The following is a 12,198-nucleotide window of genomic DNA, read 5'->3' as shown; positions in this document are numbered from 1 at the left end:
CAAAAGTTTTATGAAGCATACAGTTTGTTGAGCTTCAACATAGTTAATCACCCATGAAATCATCACCACAATCAAGATAATGAACATAATCACCTTCAAAGTTTTTCCCTGACTCCTTCAAATCTGTCCACCCTACCTGCCCCTAGACCCCAGTCAACCACCTATGCCTTTTCTGTCTTTATAATATTAATTTGTATTTCCTAGAGTCTTACTGTTTTATTAATTTTTTTTAGAAACAGGGCTCACTGTTGCTCAGACTTGACTCCTAAAATCTTATATATGAGGACTCATACAATATATGTTCTTTCATATCTGGCTTCTTCAACTCAGCATAGTGATTTTGAGATTTATACTTAATATTGGCTGTGTCAGTAACTTGTTTCTTTTATTGCTGAGTAGTATTCCAGCGTATGGAAATACCACAGTCTGTCCATTCATTTGCTAAGGAGCATTTGGGATGCTTGCAGTTTGAGACTACAAGTAAAGTTGCTATGAACATTAGTGTATGATTCTTTGTATGAGCATAATGCTTTCATTTTTCTTGGATAAATACCTTGATGGAATGACTGTTATATGAAAGGTGTATATTTAACTTTTTAAAGTGGCTTTGCACAAGTGTGTAGGAATTCATTTGCACTGTATTCTCACCAGCACTTGGTATGGTCATTTACAGTATTTTTTTTAGCCATCTGGTGTGTTTTCAGTTTGTATTTCTCTAGTGCCTGATGGTGTTGAGCATCTTTTCAAGTGCTTATTTGCAATCCATTTAACTTTGGTGAATTATCTGTTGAAATCTTTTGCCTGTCTTTAAATTCATTTGCTTTCCTTCTTAGGTTGTAAAAGTTCTTTATACAGGCAGTTCTCATTTTGTGCTGTGGAATGTAAAAATACTTGTGCAGGCTTAAATTTTGTAAAGCAATCTTAGAAATTATGTTGTTCCATGATTTTTAGAAATTTTCGTCAAAACATACTCTCATTGTTGCAAAATGTATAGGGAAATGGATAAAATAGTAAAACTAGTATTTACTTAGTACAATTTAATTTAAACCTTGAGAATTAAAGTGTTTTATTTCTTTGTAAAAATCTTTTCAAGAGTGATTGGAACTGTGCCTCGTTTCTTCTTCCCTGTTATATAGTGTGGAGTGAGCATCATTTCTAGGCCTTGGACAAGTTAATAATACTTGTAAGTTTGGATCAGCTTCAAACATTTTATCCATTACACCGTGAATATCAAGAAGTATATGTAAGAATTCCTTTAATATGAAGGTTTCTTGCTGGCATGACTTCCTCTGAGACATTGTCATCCTTTTCACCATAACTACTCTCTTCTTTTATATTGATCAGTTTACCTTCAGAAAGTTCCTCTGGCTGCATGTTTAGTCTCTCTGTTGGCAGCAGTGTCAACATTCTCACAGTCAACTCTTTCTTTTGTAACTCCATTAATATTTCATTAGAATTTTATTTCCAGCATTATCACTTTTGTTTCTTTGCTTCACTTTCATCTTCGTTGGCAAATCCTCTCCTTCAGTTACCCATTTTAAAAAAAAAGTATCTCATGGGTTTGTCACTGGGGGACAGGAAGTAACACAGCTACATGCTCTTCAGAATGTGCATTTAGTGAATAACAGGTGTGCAGTGACCAGTGACTGACTTTAAAAGAAGTGATATGATTGGTCATGGATCAGGATATAAAAAATTGGAGAAAAGTATAAAACTATAAAGAATTCTGTATTTTCAGTATCTTCATTTCTCATTACATTTAAAAAAGACAAAAACTAGACATTTTAGAAAAAGTGTATCTATGGTTATGGTCTATACAATAGTAATAATAATATCAACTTTTTTATAGAGTCCTTATCTGTCAGGGACAGTTTTAAGTGCTAGACATATTCCTAGTTAATCCTCATAATAACCCAATTAGGTGGTAGGTATTACTATTATCCCCACTAGAGACAGAGAAACTTGTCCAAGGGTGAGCCTCACAGTTTGGCTCCAGAACCTGTGCTTTATTTATACTAGTGCTACTTAAAAGAAACACTTTGCAGACCAGCACTGGTTCATAAACTGACTGTTAACACATAGTCTGTGAAGAATTGGAATTTGCATTTTGTAAGCTTTTAAAAATTAAAAAAAAATTCTTTTTTTCCTCTAGTAATTTCTACACAAGCATTGGATCGTGGTGGCTGGAAAATACTCTAGCAATTGCTTGTCACTGAAGAAAGTGCTTTGGTTTTCTTTAAAAGGATTAGCTAATGAATGCACGTGTATGTATTTTAAATGTTTCAAGAATTGCAATTAATTGAACAACTTCTAGTTCTGATTATTACGGAAAAACTTTTACTGTAATTACAACACTGTGGGGAAAGACAAGGTTTATCTCAAGAGCTTCTGCTTATACAGTCATGATTTTGAAAGCGGAGCAGATTCCTGAAAGTCAAGGTATTGCATTGTAGGATTCACTTTTGTGCTTTGTTTTTAAATGTATCAGTTTCTTTAACAGCAGTAGAGAACGTTCTTGTTTTCTGTCACCATAAACATGACACACAGATTAGGAATTCACTGAATCATTTTACCTGAACCACTCTTTAATATGCCTTCATTAGTTCATCCTGTTGATTATCATATAGAATTGTTTGAAAAAAATGACTTACAAGAAAAGAAAGGCCCAGCCTGGGCAACCTAATAAGACTCTGTCTCTAAAATAAAAATAAAGGCAAATTTTGAAAAACCCGTCTTTGTTTTCATTCAAATGCACCTTCTCTGTTCCCAGTCCTCCCCTTTCCCCAACCTCAGAGTGCATCTCTGCATCTTTTGAGGTAATTATATGGCTTTTTTTCTTTTAATCTGTTAGTGTGGTGAAAACAGTAGGTATTCTGAACCAATCTTGCACTTCTCAGATAAGCCAAACTTGGTCATAATTTTTTTAAAAAAAATTTTGCCATTTCAGATCATTTCAGCATAGGACTAGGGGTGGAGAGAGTGGTGAAACAAGGTGAGAAGCTGGAAGGAATGGTCATTTCAGTGCTAGTGCAATTTGCAACTTCAGATAATTCTGGAGCATATATATATATATGTTTAGCAGGATGTATAAATTCAACTGTGTATTTGATCTTTTATAAAATTGACCCCGGGATAAATTTGGACCGTGTATACACACACACACACACACACACACACACACACACACACCCCTGTAAAGCTTTATTTTCCTTATTACCTCTGCTTGTATTTAACATTCCTTTAAAATTATATGTGTAAATTTTATAAGGGGTTTTGAACATATGGGGTAGATTAAATGAACACCAAAAACTCTATCTTTCCTTTTAACTAGCATTTAATTTTACAGAGTTTGACCTTATAGAACCTCACCAACTTGTTTTCACATAACATATCTTAAACCTGTGGAATCTTTAGGTTAGCACGATTAAAGCACCTGCCATCAAAAATACATTTTACAGTCTCTCCATGGCTGTATGTTCCAAAACTTAGCTGAGTTGAAGTATCAGAAAAGTTCCATTGTAGATGGTCAATAATCCGGGCAAGATGTTGACAGTAACCAGGAGATCCAGAAGTAAGAAGGTTCTATATAATGTCCTCAAAGCCTGGTGAGCCTCTTAATCTAGCTCTTGGCCTTTTAATTTAGCCCTTGTCTCAGGTTTTTCAATTATGCTGTTGTAGGTTTTGTTTGTTGGTTTTTGTTTTTGTTTTTGTTTGTTTTTATGCACACAACCAGAGCTGGCTAATTTTGTATTTTTAGTAAGGACAGAGTTTCACCATATTGGTCAGGCTGATTTTGAACCCCTGACCTCGTGATTCACCCACCTCGGCCTCGCAAAGTGCTGGGATTACAGGTGTGAGCCACCACGCCTGGCCGTGGGTTATTTTTTTAAAGAATCATTTTTAATTTTACAATAAAAGAAGTTAGTGGGAAAGTAGTATTTGTTTTACAAGAAATCATATTTACAGAAAGGAATATTGTAATAAATATTGAACAAGATTGTTTCCTGAAAAGTAATTTTCTCCCTCTGTTCCCTTCCTCATTTCTGTCCCTTCCCCTTCTTTTCCTAATTCCTTACCCTTTAGTCATGACCTTGGACAAACTACTTTTAAAGCCTCTGATTGCTCATCAATGAAAAGGGTTTAATTTTAACCTATTAGATTGACAGACTTCAGTGAAATATATCATGCAGTACAGTGTCTAAAACATAGGAAGTACTTAGAGAAAGGCAGCCGAGTAGAAAGGGACAATTTTAAAAGACTATGCCTCGCTTTATGCATTTATATTGAATTTCTGATCAAGGAAATTCAGATTTGATAGTTACTTCCTTGAAAATACATAAGGCCTTGATAGAAAATGGGAAGGACTAAGTTACACAATTGTGGAGAAAAAAATAGTTGGCCTCAGTAGTTAAAAAAACAATGGGAGAGAGGCCGGGCAACGTGGCTCATGCCTATAATTCCAGTGCTTTTGGAGACCAAGTAGGGAGAACACCTTGAGGCCAGGAGTTCAAAGTTACAGTGAGCTATGGTTATACGACTGCATTCCAGCCTGGGCGACAGAGCGAGACCCTGTTTCTTTTGTTTGTTTTTAGAATTAGGTTCTTGCTTTGTCGCCCATGTTGGAGTGCAGTGGCACTCATAGCTCACTGTGGCCTTGAACTCTTGGACTTAAGCCATCCTCCTGTCTCAGCCACACATGTAGTATGTTACTAGACCTGGCTGTTCATTTTATTGTTTTTATGTATATGGGTCTTGCTGTGTTGTCTCGTCTGTTCTCAAACTCCTGGTCTCAAGTGATCCTCCCACCTCAGCCTCCTGAAGTGTTGGAATTACAGGCATGAGCCACTGCACCTGGCCCCTGTCTCTTAAAAAAAAAAAAAAAGACACCACTTGTCAAGGATGCTGGGAAGTTGGCCAGTGCATCATTCTGATGGTAATGTTAATTAGAATGTATCTTTGGACAGCAATTTGGCACTAGGTATAGAGACCTTGATGTATCCTAAACATTTTTAAGTTATTTCAACAAAGATTTATGTTCATAGCTAAGATAATTATTCAAGGTGTTCACATGGCCCTCTGCACAAGAGGTGCCACACCTGTGGGTATATCAGGCATGAGATAGACATGTCACATTTGAGAAGATTGTCTGGTGAATGAAGCGATTCTGGGCCTTCTGGCCACATCTTGGAGCCAGGAGTTCAAGGTTACAGCAAGTTGCCTGGTACATAAACCCATACTGGCACTTATGGCATGCCAGGACTCTGGAGAGCTCCTGTGAGGACACTCTGTCCGTGCAAGTGGTTACAGCATGGTCTTGTCCAGACTGAGCTCCAGACTCCAGGCATCCCCTGAGGTGATTCCTTTCGCTTACTTGCCCACCACTCCAGTCTGACAGAAACTGATCTGGTAGTCTCATTTGAGAAATTTGGGGCAAGGGTGCCTGGCACTGGCTTAGATATGTTTTTGTGCCTTAATGTTCAGGGATTATGTTTGTCAGTAGGCAAGAGTGTGACCCTTGCGTGCAGGGACATGTGTGTGCACAGCCAGGGTGTTTGCTTGCTGGGGTTCTTAAACCCCAACCCAGGCAGAGCTATATTGTGTAGTTGTTGAGGTTGTGTAATAAAGTAATAGTTCATAAACATTTTTATATTAGACTGGGATAACTTTTTCTAATCTCACAAAGTCTTTATGTGCTTATGGAAGTCTTGGGCATAGCATTGTTTATAAGAGCAAAAGGTTAGAAAAACCTGAATATCCAACAGTGAGAAAATGCTTGAAAAAATGTGGTATAACCATATGATGAGTTGGTATGTAAAGACTAAAAGTGGCATTTTGGCAGAGTTTTTAATCATGTGAAAATATTGCTCATGATACCAATGATTAAAAGCAGTACAAATACAAAGAAATGGTGTTAAATCATATAAAAATATACATAAAAGAAATTAGAATAAATTGTTAAAGCTTTGGTTGTGGGATTATAGGTAGTGGTGCTTGTTTCTTTCCACTTTATGTATTTTGCATAGTGAATATGTTTCACCCTTATAATAAAGGGGAAAATTAAGGTTGTAAGAAATTTTTAGACTACAAAAATCAAGTCATGTTCTGAAAACCTGGCATTACCTAGGCAACCATTACTGGCAATTTACTTTTCCCTGGAGGTAATTTAAAAAAAAGGTTTAGAGATAATGAGAAATGTTGGTATTTCAGATCTTCTGGAGCATGGATTTACAACAGAGATTAAGAATTTCTTGGCCAGGCATGGTCCAGGCTCATGCTTGTGATCCCAGCACTTTGGGAGGCTGAGACGGGAGGATTGTTTGAGGCCAGGAGTTCGAGACCAACCTGGTCAACATAGCAAGACCCCATCTCTATTTTATTTAGAAATGTTTTTTAAAAATCTTTAAAAAAAAGAATTTATTGATATTGTATTAATGTTTAGTATTAATATTTGCACAATATCAAGATTTATATGTATCATATATGCCTTGATATTTGTTTTTATATAGAAAATGTAGTTCTAGGCCGGGCGCGGTGGCTCAAGCCTGTAATCCCAGCACTTTGGGAGGCCGAGACGGGCGGATCACGAGGTCAGGAGATCGAGACCATCCTGGCTAACACGGTGAAACCCCGTCTCTACTAAAAATACAAAAAAACTTAGCCAGGCGTGGCGGCGGGCGCCTGTAGTCCCAGCTACTTGGGAGGCTGAGGCAGGAGAATGGCGTGAACCCGGGAGGCGGAGCTTGCAGTGAGCTGAGATCCGGCCACTGCACTCCAGCCTGGGTGACAGAGCGAGACTCCGTCTCAAAAAAAAAAAAAAAAAAAAGAAAATGTAGTTCTAGGTATATCAAGGTGGGAGGCTCTTAATGAACCATTGTACTTTCTTCTGATCAAACTATTTTGTGATAGTAAGCATGGTGTAGGATGACATAGAGGAAGCCTCAGGCGTTTGAGTTCTGGTGCGTGTTAGACATGGTTTTCTTAAGAGTACTATACTTGAGATTTAGTGCCAGTAGAGAGATACACATTATTGTAATTTTAATATTAAATACAAAAGGTAATGACCATGTTCAGCAAAACTAGCAGTTCCATTAATCTACACACTTTGAGTTCATTTTTGCTCTTTTACGAAGGAAAAGGATGCATCGATAACCTAATTTAAATAAGTGGAAATCTGCATTTTACAAATAAAGCATGCTCAAATAACTTAATTTAAATAATTAGAAATACAACCCAAGTCTATCTCATTTCAGAACCAGTTCTCTAAACCATTTTACTATATTTGCTTTTTATTATTAGGGAGTATACATTGTTTTCATAATTTATTGTTTTGCCTCCCTGTTACAAATTATCAAGTTATTTTTTTCTGTTGTCTTCATGTGATTTATATACACTCCCATGAACTATTTTAAGACATTTTGTTATCCTTTAATTTTTACATGATTGATCTTTCCATTTTAAATTTCTTATAGTGCTTTATATTTTAGCATGTTATTCCTTCAAAGATAAGTATGATTCTTTGTTCTGTTTTCTGAGATTTAGTTTTGAGAAATTAAACTCGAATTCATGTGTAATGTATAGTTTGAGAAGGGTCTGTCTTAGTTTTCTGTGGAGTTATTTCAACACCATTTAGTTATTTATTTATTTTTTGAACAGAGTCTCATTCTGTCACCCAGGCTAGAGTGTAATGGCATGATTTCAGCTCACTGCAGTCTCTGCCTCCCAGGTTCAGGCAATTCTTGTGCCTCAGCTTCCCGAGTAGCTGAGATTACAGGCATGCACCACCATGCCTAGTTGATTTTTGTATTTTTAGTAGACACAGAGCTTTGCCATGTTGACCAGGCCGGTCTCAAACTCCTGACCTTAGGTGATCCACCCACCTTGGCCTCCCAAAGTGCTGGGCTTATAGGCATGAGCCACTGCACAAGGCCAGCAGTGAGATTTATGTACCATCATATGAAATACTACAAAGCTATAGACATGGTTGACAGAATGGTCTGGAGTCATAACTCATGTCTTGCTGGAGGCAAGTAAATTTTAGCACTTAACTTGAAGAATCTCTAGGTTTGTAGATTTTAGGTGCCTGGATTGTCCAATTTAAATATTAGTTCATATTTACTACTTATGACCTGATACTTGATTTCTAAGGATGAATACAGTTACAAGTGTTTTATTGTGTCTTGATTTATTAATTAAAATTTTATTTTAGTAGATTAATAATTATTAATTGAATTAATAATTGAATTTTCCCTCATGGTTTTATGCAAAGTAGCCCTGTTTTTTCTGCTATTGTTTATAAAAGTGGTCAGGCAAGCCACTTGTTTTGTTTATTTCTGGGTGCCTGCAGTGGGCCTTAGGGAAGGAAGTTTTATCTTTGGCAGAAAAAGCAAAAAAGTGTTTATTCATTTCACTTCTGGTAATACTGATCCAAGGCAAGCTTTTGAGGAAAACTAGAGTGGTTAGGCTTTGAACGTGACTCCTGTTTGTGAACTAACTCATAGAGAAAAGTGAAAAATTGTAATCCCAGCACTTTGGGAGCCGAGGCAGGCAGATCACGATATCAGGAGATCGAGACCATCCTGGCTAACACGGTGAAACCCCGTCTCTACTACAAATACAAAAAATTAGCCAGGAATGGTGGTGGGCACCTGTACTCCCAGCCACTTTGGAGGCTGAGACAGGAGAATGGTGTGAACCCGGGAGGCGGAGCTTACAGTGAGCTGAGATCGCGCCACTGCACTCCAGCCTGGGTGACAGAGCGGGACTCCGTCTCAAAATAAATAATTAATTAAATAAAATAATAAATTGTAGACAACGTGAAGTTCTACAGCAGAAGTCTCAAACTGATAGCTATTCCACATATAGCCCTTAGACGGTTTCATTTGGCCTATTGAGTGTGTCTGACTTATTTCATTAGTTGCTCATGTCTAAAACCTGTTTCACATGGATATTGAGCTCTGGATCACCTGTATTTTTAGCATGGCATGTTGACAACAGTGGCACCATTTAGATAAACACACCTGTTTGTTTACCTGGTTAACACTTACCTAAGATGGCCCCAGCCAGCCAACTCCATATACATTTTTGCAACCTCTCTTCTAGTTTCTTGAATATGAAGTAGTAGTAGATCTGATAATGCTCAGGCAACAGAATCTTCCGCCTTGAGTTAGTAGGAAATAGTAGGCACAAGGATTTTAGGTAGTGAGAGTTTGGGTGGGATATGGGGTGTGCAAGAAAGTGTAGTCTTAATTAAGAAGGAATGTCCAGTGAGGTAGGATGAAAAGGGATTATGGTATCATGGAAATCAAGTGTATTGACCTAGTTTCACCCACAAAGCAGAAACTGAGACTGGTGCTTTCTTACAGGTAATCATTTGCATACCTGTTAGCAAGAAACAGAAGTTGAAGGACTGGAACAAGTGAACTAGGAAAGAGGGAACGCCAATCCAAGGGTGCGTTATTGAGCTGCTCACTTTTGTGAGCACCTGGGGCTTGATCCTGAGGAAGCCCTCTGAGAAAGCAATAAAGATATGCCTTTTGCTGGGAAGAAGGTGGTATTTATTTGCTAGATCCCATCTCTCATTGGTCAAGGGTTGCCCATGGTGTTAACACCTTCAAATTTTCAGGTTTGTTTATGTCTCTGGATAACTGAAGAATTCCTGTAGACATCTATTGCAAAGCCCCAGAGCAGAAAGTGAACCACAGATAGTACAGTCAGGAGGAGGTACCTCAGCTAGAGTGAAAACATGAGGCTTTTTCCTGATAAGAGTGATCCATACCTTCTTCTCCAAGGGGTTAATGTCTTTATTTGCTTCTTATAACCTTATTTGCACAGTTATACTCATTCTGAAGATTCCATTTTACCTAAAATTGTGTGTTTGAAATAGTAAAACCAAGCCTGGCATGGTGGCTCATGCCTGTAATTCCAGCACTTTGGGAGGCCAAAGCAGGAAACTCACTTGAGCACCAGGAATTGGAGATCATCCTGGACAAAATAGCGAGACCCTCTCTCTACAGAAATGAATGAATGAATGAATGAATGAATGAATGAATGAATGAAGTAATAAAACCAATCCTAGAGAGGGCTTTGTGGTTCACTTGAATTTTGCCAGATGTGTCGCTGGCAAATAATAGGTTATTGTCATGGAATAAGGATTTTAGTACCTTGAGTAAACCTGATTATTAATACATTGAAACTGAATGAACTTAAACTGTGATAAGAATATATAAATATGCCTCTTTTGATAGTTGTAGGCCCCTGCTCTAAGACTAAAGAGGAATTACTAACTTTCCTTTTCTTACCCTTTGCTTCATAAGCTGTGATGAGATTTGTGTACTTGTCTTTGTACACTTTGTACTCTCTGAGTATATTGACAGTGACAACTGGGTTGTCTTAACCTATTGTTGTTTTCAGGGCTTAATATGATGCCTTACTCTAAATAGGTCCTCCATAAGTGGTGGTTGAGTTAATCCAAGGAAGTAAATAAATATATGTGTGTATGTATAAAATGTGCATGTGCATGATGGCATTTGTGAACTTCAGAGTTAACTGTAATAAAAACTTGTTTTAAAATATAATAATATTTTAGACTGTCTTCCTTTTTTTTCTTTCTTTAAACAGATAGAAGGACAAGGACAGAATCACCAGCACTGGCTGAAGGTAAATATGTCTTTGGGGGAAATGATTATTCAAATGTATGATTTCAATAAAAGCTTATATTAACTACATATAATTTAAGGGAAATGTTCTATACACAATATTGAGGTACTAAAAATGTTGTTAGGAAATATCGATTGGTTAGTTTTTGACTTAGAGTAGGACCTGGTGGGGAAAATGTAAATTAATTAGAACTTTTTTTTAACAGCTTTCTTTCAGTAGGAGAGGTATGTGTTTTCCTTTGAATTAAGTCATTTTAGCTATCACCAGTGTAGTTGATCAAGAAAGTTCTAAGCCATAATTTTAATAGTTTAAAGTATATGTATGTACATATATATATTTTTTCATTGAAAACAGAAGGGAAGACACTTTACACATAATCTTAAGAATTCTATCCATTATTAGTTTTGGTCCTTTTTTAAAAAAAATTTTTTAAGAAGCAAAGAATCGTTACCATAAAAGGTAGTTGCTGTTAAAGGGTCTTGAGTACTTAAACATTTGTAATTCTGCAATTGTTTTAATTATGACAAGTTATTAAGTATTCGAAACGTAATTTTTTTTTACAGACAGAGTTTGTGTTCTTAAGTGAAAATGACTGGCTTAAAATCCCTTTCCATGTTCTTCTTAGTTACAAACAGAGTATATTTTTTCAAAACTAGCTCATCAGGCCAGTCATGGTGGCTCACCTGAGCCTGGGGTGTCCAGGTTGCAGTGAGCCATGATTGCATCACTGCACTGTAACCTGGGCAACAGAGCCAGACCCTGTCTCAAAAAACAAAAACAAGGATGGGCATGGTGGCTCAAGCCCGTAATCCCAGCACTTTGGGAGACCAAGGTGGATGGATTACCTACCTAAGGTCAGGAGTTAAGAGACCAGCCTGGCCCACAGCCTGGGCAACAGAGTAAGACTCTGTGTCAGAAAACAAAAACAATAAAAACAAAAACAAAAATCCAGCCCATCATTTTGTTAGAGCTGGTACAACAGTTACTACTATGACAGTCCTTCAGAATTGTTATCACCTTGCTTACTCTGTATTTTACAGATCAGAGGTTCTTAATGAGTATTTTTTGTGCCAAGGACCTCTTTGACAATCTTATGAAGCCTATGAATCCTGCCTCAGAATAATGATTCTAATAATGATTCATGATTGTATGAAGTAAACTACATAGGATTAAGAAGGAAACATTACATTGAAAAGCCATTAACAAATAGTAATATGTGTGCTTCTTACATTAATATGTGTGTTTCTCATGTTAGAGAACAAGCATTAGGAGTAAATATACTGCATATCATAATTTTAAGTAGATGTTGTATGCAAAAATTGTAATATGAAAATACCCATGGTTTCTCTTAATGACAAATTCATAGGTTTTCTAATACTACTGTGGTTTGTTACTTATATTCTTGATTGAAGGAATTGTTAATTTTTGTATAGAGTTTAGTGAAAAGGTTCCCATCCATATTCACAGATCCCTGAATTCTCTATGGACCCCCATATTAAGAACCTCAGTTAGTGAAAATTCAGCTAGACCTTTCTGCATCAT

General features: G+C 37.0%; 1 protein-coding gene across 50 annotated transcripts in view; it reads left to right on the top strand.

Annotated features, from left to right (window-relative positions):
• FAM49B (family with sequence similarity 49 member B) overlaps positions 1-12,198 on the top strand; it is a 175,573-nt gene that overhangs the window by 101,788 nt on the left and 61,587 nt on the right. For 30 of the 50 annotated variants that reach the window (XM_025393604.1, XM_025393563.1, XM_025393565.1 and 27 more), the window contains 2 exons: positions 9,363-9,448; positions 10,618-10,656. The exons of 2 other annotated variants lie outside the window; for them this stretch is intronic. The gene's annotated coding sequence lies outside the window, so the exon portion shown is untranslated. Of the gene's footprint in view, positions 1-2,851; positions 2,902-9,362; positions 9,449-10,585; positions 10,657-10,861; positions 10,881-12,198 lie in introns of all 50 variants that reach the window. 18 more of the 50 variants (XM_025393572.1, XM_025393596.1, XM_025393609.1 and 15 more) reach the window with 4 other exon arrangements.

Source organism: Theropithecus gelada, chromosome 8, assembly GCF_003255815.1.
Source record: "Theropithecus gelada isolate Dixy chromosome 8, Tgel_1.0, whole genome shotgun sequence".
Classification (NCBI taxonomy): Eukaryota; Metazoa; Chordata; class Mammalia; order Primates; family Cercopithecidae; genus Theropithecus; species Theropithecus gelada.
Note: the sequence above shows the minus strand (reverse complement) of the source record. Positions and strands in the feature narration are given on the sequence as shown.